Below are 8,755 nucleotides of genomic sequence, written 5' to 3' on the forward strand. Positions count from 1 at the left end.
TGCACAGGTAACATTAATGAGTGGGTCATATCAGGCTTAGCCTTGTGTTCGTCCAGCATCTTTGTCAATTCATCCTGGTCAGACCCAGAGAGTTTATCCAGCTACAAGAGAAAACAGCAGATGAAATCAACTAAACAATAACTGGAAGTAAATCAAACACTCCTTTCTCATAGACTTTGTATAGTTGGTAGATTATTATAAGCTCAACTAGAGGAAAGACAACAGAACAAACCTTCTTCCCCTTCTTGTAGAAGTGTAATGTTGGCATACATTCAGTCACAAGACTGGGCGACATCCTGATAAAAAACAGAACATCACTTTAATATTTCTTAAGATGCTTTGCTGCTCTTTTCAAACTGCTTTAAATAAAAAAGAAAATAAAAGCTTTATGTATAATGTAGGCAATTTTAAAAGTTGAAGAAAATCATGTAATGAAATGAATGCATTGTACAAATATGACTGAATAAGAATAGGACTTGCAGGACACATTCAGAAAAAGGAACAGAATAATATTTTTTTTTTAAAGTTTGATTTGGATGAAGGCTATCCATAGCATCAAGTTAATGTAATTCTAGTGCCCTCTAGTGGTAAACATCATGAGCTAAAACCAGTGTAATCAATCTCTTCATTATTTTGGAAAGTCACAGAAATGCTATTGTACATATATATATATATATATATATATATATATATATATATATATATATATATATATATATATATATATATATATATATATTCCCCCATTGAAGCAAATGAGAACACAGTTTATTTTTGTTGTGGTTTCCCTAACCATTATACAAATGTTGACAACTATGATAAATTCTGCTTCTGAGAACCCCAGAAATGTGAAAAGTTTTCATTACGCAGTGATAACCTTACTCTGGACTAGTGTCTTCAAAGGATTATGCATTTCTATGGCAACATTATTAATGCAACCATGAATGGGTGTAATCGAATAATAAATTCACAAAATCACAATACTACAACTAACAGTTAAGCAAATTCTCATAATATGCGTTTAAATCGTATTAAGCAGGACATTACAAATTAAATACTCAGCTCACAAGATACAAAAATAGGAATTCTTAAACAGAAACTTTACAATAACTAAATTACATTTCACTCCAGTCTCTGGCATTTTGAGTGGCTCCACATGACACTGTGGCAGTCGCACTGTGAAGAGCGAGCATTTGGGAGTTTTCAGAAGCTGAATAAGCAATACAACTATTGTGAGCCGCTTTATTAAAATACCTGGAGGTGAGGAATAATACAAATAATGTCATATTCACTCAGTATTACTTGATCTAATTCACAAATATCTAAATTATAGCTAAGTAGAAATTTGTAATACTCAGTTGTGTTGTAGCCACTAAAAAAGTCCAGTAAATTATAGTCAAACACATTTTATATTGAAATAATCAAGATTTCTGTGCCACCCGAGACTGGTCGCTGGTCCCTACCTGGCCACCCCTATGAAAAGTGAGAGAAAAAGTGAAAGTGAAAGTATATGCAGCCAAGTATGGTGACCCATACTCAGAATTCGTGCTCTGCATTTAACCCCCGTCCAAAGTGTACACACACACCTTGAGCAGAAAACACCCTTGCTCCACCACTGATTGTAGGTCAAAAAATTAAAAATAAATAAATACTATGTAAGTGAGTGGCTACCATTACCTGTTTTGTTACCAACATTATTCAAGGTATCTTCTTTTGTGTTAAGCAGAAGAAAGAAATTCATTCATGTTTGGAACAACAAGAGGGTGAGTAAAACTATTCACATTTTTTGAGTTAACTATTTCTTTAACTTTACTGTGTTTTTTTTTTTTTTTTACTATTTGCTTTTATTAAATTGTATTTAAATATATACCTACCACATGCCCTAGGACTAGGTAACAACACAAAACCACATCAGTAGACCATCAAGGTCAACATTTGGTAAGAATTATTACACGATTTATCTGTAACAGACGGAAACAAATAATAGGGCGCATTTGACTACAACAAACAGTAAGAAAGTCTAAATAAACCAACGTTTAATAATGTTCTTGTACACTGTCTAGCTTCCTTCACTGCAGCGAAGGATCAAAAGTCTTTTGAATTGAAGCAGCGATCCCACCTGATCTTTAATTTCGATGATAATTTTTATCATTTTACTGCTGTCTGGAGTTCAGAAAAGAAACCTTAAACTCACTCTCCCTTAAATGAGCCTCCTCTCTCTGCTCTTCCTGAATCAAGCGTGCAGTTTAAAAAGCATTGCTTTATTAAAAAAGCCCTGCCCCTAACACACTCATGCTGGTGCATTACAAGCCAGAAATCACCCCATTGTTTGGGGCTCTGTGTGGGAGCAGCACTTGACATTCTTGCATCATTAGGTTTAAGTAAGATGTTTTGCAGGTGCTTCTCAATAAACTAGAATTTTCGAGGAAAAAATCATTTATTTGAGTAATTCAGCTCAAATTGTGAAACTCATGTATTAAATAAATTCAGTGTACAAAGACTTAAGTAGTCTAAGTCTTTGGTTCTTTTAATTGTGATGATTTGGCTCACATTTAACAAAAACCCACCAATTCACTATCTCGACAAATTAGAATATGATGACATGCCGGTCAGCTAATCAACTTAAAGGGGGGGTGAAATGTTTTTTTTAAGCTGTACATGTGGAAAGTGCAGTTTGATGACAACATCGCATGTTGTTTTTACTTGATGTGCTCACGCGCCGATAGCTAAGTTAACAACACAGAGATATTTGAAGCAGTTTTACTCACTGCCTGCGGTTCCAACACACAAACCTTTTTCGTTGGGATTGCATCATCCTTAAGAAATAAACGATGTGCAAATCCAGCGTCAAACTGGGCCTTGTTTGTAAAACAAGCATCTTCGAAATGCAGGGAACAAACAAAAACACTTGCACAACTCCGTTGATGCTCTGTAAAAATAAACTCCATCCACTGGTCCTTTAATGCATTTTTTTTTTGGTAATCTGTGCAGGGTTGTCTTGACCTGGCAACCAAAAACACACTTCTTTTGTGACAATTCGCTCTCGCTCTGATCAGTGAATGTCTCTGTTCTGCTCTACGGGAGCGCGCGCTCTTCCGGCAGACGTGCCCTTAGGACCCATATAAGGAAATTCCGCTCCATCTAACGTCACACAGACCCATACTAGAAAAAACTTTTCGAAACTTGTGACAAACCGGAAACGTACAACTTAATTTTTGAAACTTTGTCCATGTTTAGCATGGGGATCCAACTCTTTAACAGTGTAAAAAACTCAGTATGCAAGAAATAGCATTTCACCCTTTAACAAAGAGATCTAAGATGGCCTATGAAGGCTTTCACTGTGGAACATATTTGTGTAAACAATAGTAGTAATAATAGTAAAAATAGTAGCCTATTACAACAGAATTTGCTTACAAATTCAATTGTTTATAATTTTTTTACAAACACCTTGATGAATGAAAACCTGCACAGATAAAAAAAAATCACAGGGACTGATCTCCTCTCACTACAGGACATATACAAAAAAAGGATCTGCAAATGGGCTTGCAAACATCAAAGACACCATCCATCCCATCCAAAATTTCTTCACCATCATGAATTCAATTCAATTCAATTCAAGTTTATTTGTATAGCGCTTTTTACAAAACAAATCGTTACAAAGCAACTTTACAGAAAATTATGTTTCTACAATATTTAGTAGTAGCTAGTAGTTTGTGCACATTTGACAGGATTTTAGAAAAAATAAAAATAAAAATAATAATACAAGACGTAGTCAGCTAGACGATGAACTATCAATATTATTAATTAAGTTATTATATGATTCAGTCACACATTTAGCAATAATTGTTAGTTCTGTTTGTTGATTCCGGGTTAGCATCATCTGAGGTCCTCTGAGGGTCAGCATCATCTCTTCTCAGGTGTTCTGGATCCAGACTGGAGCTTGTGTAAATCCTAGTTACCATAGAAAACAAAATAGTTACAACATAGAAACAAAATACAGACATCATTAGCATAGCTGCTGATCCAACAAAGTAAAATTAGTTTAACCCAAGCTAATGAATAAAAAAGCACCTTTGATCAGATGCAACTACACTCACAAATAAAAGATACATTATTCGAATGCTTGGCGAAAGAGATGTGTTTTTAATCTAGATTTAAACAGAGAGAGTGTGTCTGAACCCCGAACATTATCAGGAAGGCTATTCCAGAGTTTGGTAGCCAAATGTGAGAAAGCTCTACCTCCTTTAGTGGACTTTGCTATCCTCGGAACGACCAAAAGTCCAGCGTTTGTGACCTTAGGGTGCGTGATGGGTTGTAGTGTGGTAGAAGGCTAGTTAGGTACGAGGTATGAAGTCTGGCAAGCGGTACCGGAGCCCTGCAGCCAGAACATCTTCTTTTTTTAAGCTACTTGTATTATTATTTATATTTTTACTTACTTTACAGTTTTTTTCTATTAATCTTCTTTACATACTTTGTATTGCCTGTGTAAGTTATATTTGTTCCCATTATACCCTGTCATTCTCGAGAGGAGTAAGCAAAATAAAAGTTTAATTGTTCTGTAGTACATATGACAATAAAGTTCTTGAATACTTGAATCCTAACCAGTGCCAGCTCTGCAGCTGGGCATCAACTGGAAAGACCAAATGAGAGCCTTCATTGCGGTGAACTTTTCAGATCTACTTCAGCAGACAGACCCAATCTACCAGAAGTGAAAGAGAAGTGAACATTTAGGATACATTTCTAACAGCGGTTGACCAAAATGAAAATAAATAAGCTGAGAGATTGAAATAAAAGCTACCCTATACAATATGTTTCAAGGTAAACTATAATACAAAAATATAAGGCAAACAGAACAATGTCCAAATGTTTAGGGCCAGTACGATTTATTAAATATTAAAAAAATATGCGTGTGAATTTTGACTGTACCTTCTTATCACACTGCAAAAAATATTTTTTCTTTATTTCCAGTTCCAGTCTAAAGATTCATGAATCCATATCCATTTACTTGAGAAGCAAAATGACATAGGAAGCCTTATTTTCTTAGAAACTGATTAAAATTACTTTTTTTTATGCTTTAAACAACAGAAACAAAACAATACAACAGACAATATAAAGCCAGGGTAACAAAGGATAAAAAAATAAGTAATAACAAAATAATATAAAATGAAATAATAATAAAACAAAAACAAAAAATCCAATCATAGACAAGCATGACTTTTACATTACTAAATAATTTTAAATATAGAACACAAATGGACAGTTTTAATTGCCTTTCTATTAGTACTATGTTGGATAGTACACAGGTAATTTTGCAACTCTTTATAAAACACTGTTTTTTTTTTTTTTTTGTTAGAAAATGTACACTTATGAATGTGAAACTTAACCAACAAAATAAATAGATTAATAACAAAAACTTTGTTGTTCACATTTCCATAATCAAGATATCCAAAAACTAAATTTTCGAAATGCAAATTAAAATTAAAGAGTACCTTTTCTTTGATAAACATGGCGACATCATACCATAATTCTTTAACATGACTACAGTGCCAGAAGATGTGGGGTACAGTTTCCAAGTGCAAAGAGACATTAACATCAGTATCCTTCTTAAAAATAGAGAACAAATAGATTTGTTATTTTTAGTCTATGAAAAACTAATTTCACTACATACTGTATCAGTTAGACTGACAATGGGCATATCAACCAACATCAAATTTCTAAATAAGGAAACTATAGCACAATTAGTTGCAGATAAAACAAGAGACAATTCCTTGGAAATCACATGAAAATTAAAGTGTGCAAGAAACTCCTCATATGTCATAAGATATCCTTGAGTGTAAAACAAATGACACACTAAAACAATACCCTTATCAAACCAGCTTTTCAAAAAAAATACTTTTATATTTAAAAAAATACAACAATTGTTTGTGATTGGTTGTGCTTGTAGATCAGTTTACAAGTCAGCAGAGCTAGAGCATGAAAGGCAGATAGCATCACAGGCAATTACTCAGTCTTATAATCACACATCAGTAAAAAAAGAAAGTTGGTCAGAAATAGAATTAGAAATAAAATTTCACAAAGAAGGTCTATTCAAACAAAATTTTAACCAATTAATTTTGAGAGTGTTATTTAAAGAAAAGAAATGTACAGATGTAGTGCACACGGTTCTTCCATAAATAATTTAATAAAATTTGATCGATAGACTTTACAGTTTTATTGTCTAGATATATGGTTGATATAGGGAATATAGGTTAATCTAGAAATTCCTTCTGCTTTTGACATAAGAAATCTACCTCTGAGGGACAAGTCCCTTAAAGGTCCCCTTCTTCTTGATTCCATATTTTAAACTTTAGTTAGTGTGTAATGTTGTTGTTAGAGTATAAAAAATATCTGTAAAATTCTAAAGCTCAAAGTTCAATGCCAAGCGAGATATTTTATTTAAAGGTCCTGTTTTTCGTGCTTTTTTGAAGCTTAGATTGTGTTTACAGTGTGCAATATAACGTGTTCATGTTTCGTGTGTAAAAAAACACAGTATTTTTCACACAATTCACCTATCTGTATACCGCTGTTTTCACTGTCATAAAAACGGGCTGATGACTTCCTTGTTCTATAAAGTCCCTCCTTCAGAAATACGTAACGAGTTCTGATTGGGCCAGCGGTTCCTGTGTTGTGATTCGACACTTGCTTAGCGCACGCTGCCCTCCTGGAAACGCGATTGGGCTAGTTTTGAGAAGCAAGTGGGCAGGATTTGTTTTGAAAACTGCTGGAGATGTACATATAATCACTGACAAGATGTGCATGAAAATCGCATTTGATTTTTTTGCACAGCCTTAACATCTAGTTAACAAAGCCAAACACCGTTGCCTTTTGTGTAATAAGTTACAGAAACTGTTAAACGCACCAACTTAAATAATACAATACACTTACCTTTACACTTACACTTAAGTACAGCGTCCCTGGGAAGGCCAAACAAAGATGATTGGACTCAGTGATGAAAATAACAGCGTTTCGACGACATGGCGACAAACACAAACGCAGCTCTTCCTCTTCCCGCTTGGCATTAAACTTTGAGCTTTAGAATTTTACAGATATTATTTATACTCTAACAACAACATTACACACTAACTAAAGTTCAAAACATAGGATCACGAAAAACGGGACCTTTAACAGAATTCGCCTACATCGAACGACCAGTTTGGACTGCATCCATCTACTTCCTGCAGTAATGACGTCACTAACCGTTTTTTGACTAACCTCTGCCCAAAGGAATACACAAAAAAGGGGGCGTGGTCTTATGGCCCTCTCACGGAGAAGAAGAAAGAGTTTCGTATCTGTTTGTTATTTTCTTCTCTGAATCCAATCATCTTTTTTTGACATTCCCAGGGACGGCTAAAAAAAATTTTTCATGCTGCTGGTATGACCCGCAGTTCAGGTGCTTCAGCTGCGGACCTGTGGTGAATCAGTTAATGAGACAGGAGATGGAGTTAGCCGTGATAGGAAGACAGGGGAAGAGTCATATCTTTCCTTAAGAAAAGAAAATCATGGGCTCAAAAACTAAAAGAAAAGAAGATTAAAGAGAGAAAGGCAAATGAGGGCAAGCAGTTGCTCTCTCAGTTTTTTGAAAAGAAAGGTGAGCTCCAAATGCATCATCGAGCATTGACATTGTTTTTACATAAATATCTACTCTTGGAGGAGTTCTCCCCTGAGTCAGAAGTTTACACGAAAACACTATATTTCCCCCCATTGTTAAAATCAAACACTCGTGAAAACACAGATCATTAGCACCTGGAGCAGGGAGCAGTTGGGGGTTCGGTGCCTTGCTCAAGGGCACCTCAGTCATGGTATTGAAGGTGGAGAGAGAACTGTACATGCACTCCCCAAATGGACAAACGGAGTCTTTAAACGCCTCAGATGTAAAGTTATTCGCTGTCAAAGTGACGCCAAAATGAATGGGAGTCAATGGGAATGCTAACGCAAGTGAAGTTCTGCTAAAAGATGGCAGCCCCCACCCGACTTCAACTTCCGGTAGAGTTCCTTGCCCCCTGCCTAAACCTCAAAGTTTAAAGAAAAATGAAAGAGGGTTTGAAGCACACATCTGACTCTACTGCCACCTATTGATGAACCATGGCAGGAGATTCAGATTGTTTATTTTTTTATTATCTGAAAGTTAATTAAACATATTTTGTTTGATATTCTTTATTAATATTAATATTTTGTATGATATTTTGTTTACAAATATATGCAGGCTTCATAAATTTAGACTGTTTTGACTGTCCTTAGTGAGTCAAATAAGTTGCATTTCAAATAATCTTATATTTCAGGTTAAACATGGCCTATGGGCAAATGAATTGTTTTAATAATAATTCATTGTTTTAAAAATAATAATAAGGTCAGCTGATAAAAGAGTATGACTTCCTTCTCTTAGAAGAATTCGCCATGATAGAGGAAACATAAAAATAATTGTATAGGCAGTGACTAAATTGATATGATGCAATAGTTAAATTTCAGATAATGGGTCCAGTGGCCTGTTTTTGTACTGCTGACTCACAAGTTACGACGATGAGATCATCCAAAACACTGAAGCATCTTTATGTACGTTGCAGTGTGACATGAAATTTAAAGATGACATCATAGTTCAGCCACGCCAGCGCACTGGCCTCTCATTGGCTCGAATCCTTGATTGATGTAAAAACAATATATATTTGACGTGCATAGTGGACGCTTTTAAACTCAGTCAAGATACGATTTGCAGTCTTTT

This window comes from Carassius auratus, unplaced genomic scaffold (genome assembly GCF_003368295.1).
Source record: "Carassius auratus strain Wakin unplaced genomic scaffold, ASM336829v1 scaf_tig00215565, whole genome shotgun sequence".
NCBI lineage: Eukaryota > Metazoa > Chordata > Actinopteri > Cypriniformes > Cyprinidae > Carassius > Carassius auratus.